We start from the raw sequence: 11,620 nt of genomic DNA, 5'->3' as shown, positions 1-11,620 counted from the left end.
CAAACTTTCAGTCGTGATAAATCTAAAAATTATACCCGAAAGTGAGGAAGGGTCCGCCTTCTAGAAAGCAGTTGATAATTATCTTCACTCAAACGTGTTTCACCACAAATGTAGCATTCTCAGTGGGCATTTGTTTATTTACTCTTAAAATATTATTTCATAAATTGTACTGATTTGGAATATCTAGGTCTTAGGCTATTTCTATTTTTTCCATTTCTATTATGGTGTTTTTTAACTGGCGCACCATCCATAGACTCAACACGATGTGAGATCTGATACTACCGGGAGCTAAAGCTTACGCTTTGTGAGACTGGTAGCGAAGTAATTTTTGTGTTTCACCCTGCAATGTTCGCCACACCCATTTCACCTGCGTGTTAGTTGAAGTCTTGTAGCGAAGCGAACCATCTGCAGAGCATTACTGGAAATTCCTACCCTTATAGCTAATGTTTTACGCCTTGTACGCCTACCTGTTGGACGGGTTTGCCTACCCTGCGGTCTTCGCAGCCAGGTACACGGCAAATCAGATTATTACATCACATTAACGACTATTCGTAGGCTCTCGTATTCCACGGCCAAATTTATGCCACAACAAATCTGGCATCGTAGGATTCGACAGAGTCGTTTATGGACCAGGGTTTCTGATACGTATGTCCTTCTTAATCACCCCTGAAAGCTTGTATCAACATCCGGACACATCCTCCATATGATAAGAGACGTTTGTCGCGTGTGAACAGTCGGTGTCTGGGCTAATTCCATTAGAGAAGATTGTGACATTAAAATAGCAGATGAGCTGTAGCCAAGTGCGGCGTGGACGCAGATAGAGAGCAGTGCCACCCGTCACCTACAAATGTCGTTAAGACTGGTGACATGCTTATAATATACGGAAAGTGAAGTCATCAAAACGTCAGTCAGCTACTACCACATGACAGTAATCGGGGAGCATTTGTTCGCAATGTTTGTTAAGTTCGTACTTCGTCGCATTTTTCTTTCACTTAACAAGCAACCTATTGCCAACGACCTTGCCGCAGTTGTAACACCGGTTCCCGTTAGATCACCAAAGTTAAGAACTGTCGGGCTTGGCTAGCAATTGGATGGATGACCATTCGGAACTACCGAGCGCTGCTGGCAAACTTGGTGCACCCAGCCGTTGTTAGGTCAATTGAAGAGCTGCTTGGCTGAAAAGTAACGGCTCCGGGGCCGAAAACTGACGACTGGGACAGCAGTCTGCTGACCACATGCCCCTCATATCCGCATCCAGTGACGCCCATCGGCTGAGAACGACACAGCAATCGGTCAGTACTGTTGAGCCTTTCGAGGCCTCTTCGGGCGGGTCAAGTAGCCTATTACGCAAGTACATCACCTCAAATTTGCATATGACATTACACATACCACACAGATTGTTTTGCGAAGTCAACTCTGTCACGTGTAAAGCACATCGTAACATCATTTTAACTGATTGATGAAGGTTTCTCGGGTCCGAGAAACCTTCATCAATAGTTTACGCCGGGAAAGCCTACAGTCACATGTCATTTTAACTAACACGCGACTTGGACAACACATGTAATGCACAAAACGACAACAAATCCTTGATGCCAGGTATGGGTCAGTTGTGATACGTAAAATTAGTTGTAAAATCTGGGAAAATACATGAACTTAAAATGGAGGGTAAATATTCCTATGGTCCTGCCCCTTCACACATTAGTGTACCAATTTCCAACCGCGAAACCCTGGGTTTAAACATAGAGTGTCGAGAAACTATAGTTTCCAGCTGCGTATGTCAAGCGTTCTCAGTTGAATACTGTGTAACTTCGTGTCATGGAGTTAATACAGGGCCCTTCTGGTACGAAGGATATTGAAACCTTTTGTGCCATTCCGGTTGAACTATGTGACGTTAGATCACTTCGCATTTTCTAAGGCAAAACACCCATTCACAGCTTCCAGAATGGTACATTACTTAAGCAAAAGGCATTAAGATATTGATCAGTATCAAAATATTCACGAACGTAATCAGGATAACATGGCTCCAACAATTTAAATATAATGCGAATCTGGTAACTACGTCACGCCCTTTTAAGACTGCCATATAGCGGGATGCTTTTGTGAATAGTTCGGTCCATTGACGAGCAGTCTGAATTCTCGTGTTTCACGCAGCTTGTAACAACAGTTACAGGAAAAGGCTGAGGCAATATCATGTCAGAAAGAAAAGACTCTGTAATCGAATCAGTACCCATCTAAATGACGCTCGGGAATTACGATCCGATGTCTATCCCGATCTAGGTCATTTAAGATTTAGACGCTTCTATAATATCTTCAGAAAAGTCCCGACTGCAACCGCAGAACCAAATCGTGCTCCTGTGTCTAATAACTTCGGTGTCGACGAGACGTGAAGTCAAAATGTTCCTTCTTCACTCCTCGAATCTTCCGGTTTCGTCTCATAAGATAAAGACCGGTGCATTTGTAATCGCGGTAAAATGGACTCGATGTCAGACAAGCTTTGTGTCAGGATTCAGGATTTCTTAGCAGATAGTACTGAACAAGTCGTTCTTATAGCGGACAAGTCGTTGAATGTAAACGTAATTTTGAAAGCACTCTAAGGGATGTTACTGGGCCGTTACTATTCGCGAAATATATAAAAGATTTAGTGGAAGCACCGTGAGGTTGTTCGCCGATGATGCTGTTGTACAGTACATAGGAAAGCTGCAAAGCCAAAACGTTATAGCGATATTTCGTAAAATACCTGAGGGTAATACATATGTATCTAAAGTGAAAGGACCACAAAAACTATTTGTCGGAAAAGCAGTTGGCACACTGAGAGTTACTGGAGGAATTGTAAGTAAATGTAAATCACCCACGAGAGATGTAATCACAAAACGCGCGTTCTGTTGAGTATTACTCGTGAGTCTGGAAACACAAGCAATTGCATTCGTAGAGGAGGCAAAGAAAAATCCAAAGAAAAGGTGTGCATTTCGTGACGGGTTCGTTTAGTTAACGCGAGAGCGTGGCGGAGATACTCGTGAAATTCCAGTGGCAGAAGACGCTTCGAGAAAGATGCTGTATACCGCGGAGAAGCTTACTGTCAAAAATTCCGCGGACGTGCTTTCCACGAAGATCCGTGCAGCACGATAATTCTTTCTACATACGTATTGCGAAGTGACCGTGTCGGGAAATCAAACAAAATCAAAGTGTTTTACTGACAGTCTTCTTCCGATGCACCATTCGCGAAACGAAGAGGGGAGGTGCGGCAGCCGGCAACAACGTTTACATGGTGCGGCCTGGGGCCTGACAGACGCGGCGGTCTCAGGGGGCGCGAGGATCGTGAGGGGATTCTGCTGCTGTCGCGCGCTTCGTTACCTCCCACCGACTCAGCCCATTCAGCCCTCTCCGCTCCGCCCGTAATAAGCGTGCGACTGGCACGACTGTCTGTGTGACGTTCGCTCAGTGCCTTCTACCAACGCTTACCTATTCCCTGTTTCGTACCGAGGTTTTTCAATATTTTTTCTAAGAAATTAAGAACTAAAGCGTCGATAAAAACAAAAGGCATAATCTACAGGGTGTAAGCGGTAACTGTTTACAACATATCACAGTGATGTAGGGGATATCGAGACAAAAAAATAAGACAAACTGGTCTACAAAAGGCACATAAGCTACATCGTGTGCGTGCCGCGCGGGAAGTTGAATATCCTCCCGCCCTCTTACATCATCAACTTTAGTTAACATTAGTAAGCTGACCTTTCTTGAATCTAATTAAATTTCCAGTCCCATCTAATCTTAACCCTAATAAGCACAGTAGTCTCATAGTAAGAGGGCCAGGGAAACAAAACGGTTTACTCGTTAATTTGACGCTGCTGAAATTCACAAAATTCTGGGTTAAGACTTGTACAGACGTGAATTTTTAAAATTTCTAAGTGCCCGAGTAATCCAGGGCCTGAGAGAGCGAGAAGATATTCCGACACCTCGCACGATACGCCTGCGCCGTAGCTTAGGTAGTTTTTGTAAGCAAATTTGAGGTTCTTCTCTGGCTTGAGAGAACGTAAGTATCCTATTTCAAATTATTCGTCTGGACTTGCCCTACACAACTGTGAGATGCAATAAACAGATAACGTTTACACTCTGTACATCTACATAAATTAGATTACGTTTCATGTTCTTCTCGCTTGGGCGCAGTACAAACTTTCTACAGACTGTCGCAAATGTTTGTTCTCTAAACTTCTTCAATGGCGTTTCGTGAGAACATCATTTTCTAAAGTCAGGGAGTATTTCCTTAACGCTCTCATATTGAGCGAAGCGATCGGCATCAATTTTAGCCGCACGCTTCTGAATTGTTTCGGCGTCTTCCTTTAGGATCCAAACATTTGACCACTGACAAGAATGGTTCCCACAACCGTTCTGTAGCAATCTCATTTATAGGTGCGCTACACATTCACTCACTCACTGCCCGCCATTCACTCTTCTAAAACTGACCGTATGTTCTCTTTTCATTTTATGTCGTTTCACAACGTTCCTCCTAAATATTTAGTAGACTTGACTGCGTGAAGCAGCAAAATATTAATATTTTATTCGAACATTCTAGGAATATTTCTTCTACCCCTCTCCAATACATCCTGAAACCACCTACACTCACTACACGGCAACGCCTTCCCCTGTCCAAGAACTTCATCAGCAAACAGTCCTAGTGTGATGCCTGCTACTGAGTTCTATGACTCATAAAAAGCTTTGGGCCAGTCGCATACTTGAAAATTTATTCTGTTGGTTCTGTCAATGTATCATTAGAAGAAAGGCATCTGGATCGAGTAAAACAAGTTATGTACTTAGGGAATTGTGTAGTAGACAACAGAAGCTGTATGGAAGGAATGAAAAGTAGATTATATGAGTAAAAAGGCTTCTTAAATATTGAAAGGTTTGGGAGCACAACTAAGAATATCATTCATAATATGTACCTGGGGTGTAGTATTACGTCATGGAGTGGCCAAAAAGAACGCAAAAAAATATTTTCATTGTTTAGAAATATGAAATGTGAAATGGACTGAGCGAACGAAGGACGAATACATGGTTAAAATATATACCGGAAAGGAAGCTAACGAGAATGATTAGAGCGAGAAGAATATCTTGGCGGTGACATTATTTCGAAGACTCGTTGAATGAATGATTTCAGGAGAATCAGGATAAGGATGAAGAAGACTTGAAATGCTGGATGAAATTAAAAATTGATTAAGGGAGAGGCACAGGGCTGCGGAAAGTCGAGAGCGTCCTGTCACAAGGCAGAGCCACCATGGCGAGAATATCTCATTACACAGCACTGCAATATCACTACTGAACCTTCCGGAATTCGACGACAGAGAATTACTATGGAAAGCGTGGGCGTGGGCCACAAGCTGCAACGAAGCCGCATAGCGCATGCGTATCAGCATCAAGCGACATGTTCTTTGTGTGACACGAGATGAGGAAGTAAGGAAGTCTTTTCAGGAAGCTGCCAAGTAAAGTAAGAGATGATACACGAAAAACAATACAGTGAAAGGAGCCCATCCACAATACGAAATTCAGTGGCAGCATTTTTACTAAATCCTTTCAGTGCAGTATTCGTTACCCTGCACCAAATTCCATTTCACATAACAGGCGATGTTATGCAAGCGGACTTGTATGAGACCGAAACCATGTTCCGATAGCTGACATAAGTTCAGTGTTGGATTTCTGACAGAGAGCACAGGTTCATAGTTCCACGAGCGTTCCAATGAGACTGTTACGGCGCAAAGCTAGCGCCGGCACGCCAGTCGGGAACGACTGAGAAGATACGGCTGTGAGAAGAGGTCAGCCAATCGCACGCTCGTCGATCTCCCTCCAGGACGACAACGCGACAGCAGCGGCCCCTACGTGAAGTGGATACAAGCGCCGCGCCCGTCTAGTGGCAACCCACCTCGACAGCAGCTTGAATGTTAGCCACTTCGTTAACTGGCGCATCGTACCCTAGATCATTTTACTCTCTACGTAGCACAGACATGTGTTTGTCTATTCTGAAGAAGACTGATTATTTTCTATGTCGCCCTTTGCTTGCGACAAATCTATCAATGTTAAGTATTGTATTTGCCTTGTTGTAATAATACGAGTTGTTTGATTCTTTGTATAGCGAACAGAATACACTGAATTCTTAGGCACAACAGAGACTATCTCACAGACCACGCGATTTGAACTGCGAATCTATTATTATTATTATTTTATTATTATTATTGTCGTTTCAGGATATATTTGCAACGTTACTAGAATGAACAGAAGACAACATACTCATGACAGAATATAGCGTCAGGGTTTTTCTGTATACGTTCAGTTTAAATCAAATGTGAGTAAAATAGTTGTTACTAAAGACTGTTACTAGCACTAGACAGTTCTGATACTGCAGGAGAACCGAACCTTCTGCAAATATGGCACGTGGAGAAATGACCAAATTCAGAGCAGTTACGAACTCGTTCTTCAGTTTCACAAAGGACAGAATAGTCGTAAATATCTCCCATTTTCCTTCGGAAAGATCTCATGACAAATAACTTTAACGTTACTGGTTCCATGCTAGGCTCATCCACCGCATTGCTTCCAGTGCTTAACACAAAGCCTCAAAATCATGTGAGTACAGCCACCTTGCCTTTGACGGCACGATCTCTTCCGTGGCCTCTATGTTCTCTCGCCGTTGTAACTCCAGTCTCAGTCTCAAACGATCATTCACTAGAAAAACACCTGTACTCGTAAACTCATGGATTGCGAAACCTGATAGATTGTTACACCGTACGCTTTTTACGTGGTGGTGTCGTTTACGTCTTGCGGGCAGCTCGCAGGTACAGTATTAACGCATGCCTTTCATTTGTCGGCCAGCGAGCTTATGACATTTAGCACTTGTACAAAGAGTTTAATAATCGCTCTGGTACTGATTTCGCTGCCTTATGTATCTGACATGTTGCATTATAAAATGTTATATTTTTATAACAAGCATTTGCAAGGTTAATGACATTCAAAAAATGAAAGAAATTCATTGCATTACGTAAATTATATTTCATTGATCAGTAAAAGGCACCAATGCGTCCTGTTATGCGGTGTTTTACCTACAATATGTATCTCTGTATTAGCAAGACGCATGTCTGTGACATTTGTGACACATTATGGTGTCTTCTCTTCTTGCGAGTCTTCTTTGTTTGCCTGAGACTCTTCTGTTTACCACAGACTTGGCAAGTGTAACTTGAAGAAAAACAGGTCGAAATATCAGCACTTTGGATGGCTCCGTTAAAGCACCTATATTTACATCTAAATCTACATCTACACGAGTAACATACAAGTTACATACGGCATGTGGCGGAGGGTATATAGTGTTCCAAAATCCATCCCCTCCCTTCCTATTCCACTGCGAGTGGAACGCGGTAAGTGCGATTGCCAGAACTCGACCGTATAATACGAAATTTCTCTAATTTTACAGTGTAGTCGTAACACGAGGGGAATGTTGAACAAATTACAAAGCTCTTCTTTGAGTCATCTCTACATCTTCCAATATTCAATTCTGGCAACAGATCTAGATGAACAATACTCACTCAAGAAGTGGTGGGAAGAATGTTTCGATAGCGACATCATCGGGAAGAGAACGCCGTTAGTGGTAGTCTGGCATCTGCCTTCTACGACCACATTTATGTGGATAGATACTCCTAGGTACCTGACAGTTATGACTGACCGAGTAACGGACCGCCAATCGTACGGTCAAAGGATATCGTATCTTATCTATATTACATTTATTGACGTTGAATTAGACGTCAATTTTTCCACTAAGCGCTGGTGATATGTAAGTCTTTCCGAATTTTATTTCTTCCTATAGTGAACTTTGTTATCCTCATACATCTTCATTTGTCTACACACGTTTAAAAAGTATTTACTGAGTTCTGTTTCGTAGCCTTCAGTCAAACTGCACATCTGTTCCGATGTTCCAAGTACTTTGTTTATTAGGTGAGGGGGGTCCTCTGTCAGTAGCCTTCCGGAAATTGGAAATTTGTCATAAGGTCTTATGGGACCAAACTGCTGCGGTCATCGGTCCCTAAGCTTACGCACTACTTAATCTAACTTAAACTAACTTATACTAAGGACAACACAAACACACATTCCCGAGGGAGGATTCGAACCTCCGACGGGTGGAGCCGCGCGGACTGTGACAATGCGCCGCAGACCGCGCAGCTGCCCCGCACTAGCCTTCCGGAGTTCGTAAATGAGTAGATCATACTTCGATGTGTGAATCCAGCGTAAGCCACGAATTGTGAAGAATACATACGTTTTAACGGAGAATGCACACACGAAGCCTAAGTCACGCTAAGACTGAGAAATTACAGCTGTCTTCCGGCTGTACCTATGCGGCAACCGAGCTAACAAACACAACATTGTTCTGTATTTTAAGGTGATGGAGAATTTTGTCTCGACGAGCGTCTGGATGGTGTTTACCTGCGTTGCTGAACGTAGATCTGGAGCGAAAACGGGAAATGGACGCAGATGTAGGTTTTTTGTCGTAGAGTGCTACATTAACAATCTATCCCAATAAAGTTTGTAAACAGAAATATATTTACTGTGGTGTCACCGCCAGACACCACACTTGCTAGGTGGTAGCCTTTAAATCGGCTGCGGTCCGGTAGTATACGTCGGACCCGCGTGTCGCCACTATCAGTGATTGCAGACCGAGCGCCGCCACACGGCAGGTCTAGAGAGACTTCCTAGCACTCGCCCCAGTTGTACAGCCGACTTTGCTAGCGGTGGTTCACTGACAAATTACGCTCTCATTTGCCGAGACGATAGTTAGCATAGCCTTCAGCTACGTCATTTGCTACGACCTAGCAAGGCGCCATTATCTTTTGCTATTTATCTTGTGATGCATGTACCCTCAGACCGATGTTCACCAATTATAGTTAAGTATTCCAGAAGCTACGTACCTTCTTTGCTAGTCTCAATTCCTTGTCCTGTTCCAGACCTCACGCCAGCCTGCGTGAGCTTAAACGCGTGCCTTTCGGCTTCCTCCTAGTGGCTTGGCTCTCTTGCCAGGCCACAACATTTACAACATAAGAAATTCAAATACAGCAATAATAGAGAGCTTTGGGCACTCCGTGGGTTTATCAGAAGCTGTCCTCTCAGCAATGTAACTGCCTCAAGGGATACTACTTCGCCGGCCGCCGTGGTCTAGCGGTTCAGGCGCTCAGTCCGGAACCGCGCAACTACTACGGTCACAGGTTCGAATCCTGCCTCGGGCATGGATGTGTGTGATGTCCTTAGGTTAGTTAGGTTTAAGTAGTTCTCAGTTCTAGGGGACTGATGACCACAGATGTTAAGTCCCATAGTGCTCAGAGCCATTTGAACCATTTGATACTACTTCCAACACCACAGCGTATCCTGCCTAAAGTTTGGTCCAGGTGGAACGAGGAAAGTTGAAGCCAGTCATTTCTGAGCAATGAACGCGGGAGCTGATAACGTCATCAAGATTTGTTTGAGACCGTGCATGTCTCCACGCTTTATCAGGTGTAAAAGACAGGTCGACTGGCTCCTGGGCCTTCATCCAAGCACGTTTATAGGATTTCAATCTCACTACAGCAAGTGCTTCTGTTCCTCGCTGCATGGGATGACAGCAGTTGTTCAGTATTCTGGACAATAGTCTGTAAAGAGCGCTCTGCAGTCTTATGTGAGAGAATATGTTGTTCTATACGGGCGACCATTGGATGGGAGTGGAGAACAGCGTATCAGATTTGATTCTCACTGTGTGATGCAGTTGGTGAGAGAGGGAACTGTTGTCATATAGAAGAGCATGATTCAGCTGATGAATATAATAATGCTATAGAAATTGTTCGTATGTTCTCCCCACGAAGTTCCACAAGGCGTTGTTAAGGTTTTCAAGTTGAGCAGCTAGTATCTGAAGATAGAACCAATACGTGAAAAATGTTTTCTAAGACTACACGCAAGTGCTTGTGGTCGTATCGTACCGTAATGTGTGACTGCCGAACCTGAGCAAAGACGAAGTTTGCTGTGGTACTGGCGTGGTGGACCTCACGACCGCGACATTCCGGAAAGGAACCCAGAGTTCTATCAAACCGTTCTTTTGACCACTCACAACTCCACATCTGAACACTCGGCTGTCAGTTAACTAGTTACGAACCTAAAATCGAAGAGAGGTTACTTAGTTATTTCTTACATTGTAGCCTTTATTCTCATAACTTAAATAGGCCTACAGGCTATTGACTGTAGCTCAAATTACTTCCACGAAGAGTTAATATTGTTTTCTGTACATCGGCAACTAATGAAAGTACATGTACTGCTGCAGCTAACATAATACTACTTGCCACCACTACAGAAGTTACTGAAAATAATTAAGGCTACACCTACTACCATAACTAACTATATGTACTAATACTATTGCGCTACAACTAATTCCGCTGCTGTCTAACAGTACTAGACATTACATCTATCTGGAACTTATTATAAACAGTAATAACAACAGGTTTTTCATAACAGATTCCGCAAGACACTCTGCTTTTCATAAGTGAGTACTGTGGATATAGTCGTACTGGAGCATGGGAAATGAGCGCCGCTTAAAAATTTTGGCTTCGGTCGTTCTCCAACCGGCGGACAGGTATTTTCTATCACACTTAACAATATGACTATTTATATGAGATCGTAAGCATTCCAAGGCTACAGCATCAGGCAGCCATTGGTCGCAGCTCTGTATAAACCACTGGAGAATGAAATTCTGCGCCACAGAGGTTTCCTCTCAGTTACAGAAGTAGGGGCCTACTAGCCGTGCTCTGGCCAGACTTCACCTATTACCTACATGCGAAAAGCCGCTTATCGAACTACCGCGAAATTCGAATGAAGTTGTCTTCTAGAAAACTGATGTGCCCTCTCTCAATTCTGCAGTCGAACTTCGAAAGGACAGTAGCAACGCCTCACATATTTGCGGAAAATTATTTTACTCGCGTGTCGATAACGCTCGACCCGCCCCCTTCCACTCTATTTTAAACTCAGTACTGTGAGTGTTCCCCGCAGCCAATGATATCTGCAATTAAACTCGTAGAAGAAACAGAGTACTTCGCAGGTGATGAAGCTCCGCAATCGAAAGGCACCTGTAATAAACTCGTAATGGTGTCGAGATGTGGAGACGCGAACAGCTCTTCGCTGAAATCTCTTCCTTTGTATAGAATTTAATAGCTGCCTGAGGAAGAAAGAAGGCTCTCTAGGCGGCGCAATGTGGTGTTAGGCGTTCTTGCGAAATAGGAAGGGAGACAGACGGGTTTTACTGCCATAGGTGGACAAATATATTGGACGGATTACGTTCACATTAATGTCTTTGACTGGAAGCTGCGGCATTAAACAGGATAAGCGACAGCTCGCGCGGCAGCTGCTCGGTCGGTCGATAGTCTCATTTTTGCGGACTTTCCGCGCCCGATGAAAAGCGCGACGGCGGCGGCGGCCCGCGGCGTAAAGTGCGCAGCTCAGGTCGCACCGAGCCGGTCCGTCGGGTTCCGCAAAATAACACGGACACGGACGCCGGCGTCGCGACGCCGCTCATAAAACGCGGCTATAAACTGCATTCGGCGTGCGCCGCGGCCACCGCCTGGATTCCAGCCTAATG

The 11,620-nt window shown here is 44.0% G+C and overlaps 1 pseudogene; it reads left to right on the top strand.

Annotated features, from left to right (window-relative positions):
- The first annotated feature begins 1,009 nt into the window (after positions 1 to 1,009).
- On the top strand, positions 1,010 to 1,128 carry LOC124723756 (annotated as a pseudogene).
- Positions 1,129 to 11,620: the final 10,492 nt, after the last annotated feature.

This window comes from Schistocerca piceifrons, chromosome X (assembly GCF_021461385.2).
Source record: "Schistocerca piceifrons isolate TAMUIC-IGC-003096 chromosome X, iqSchPice1.1, whole genome shotgun sequence".
NCBI lineage: Eukaryota > Metazoa > Arthropoda > Insecta > Orthoptera > Acrididae > Schistocerca > Schistocerca piceifrons.
Note: the sequence above shows the minus strand (reverse complement) of the source record. Positions and strands in the feature narration are given on the sequence as shown.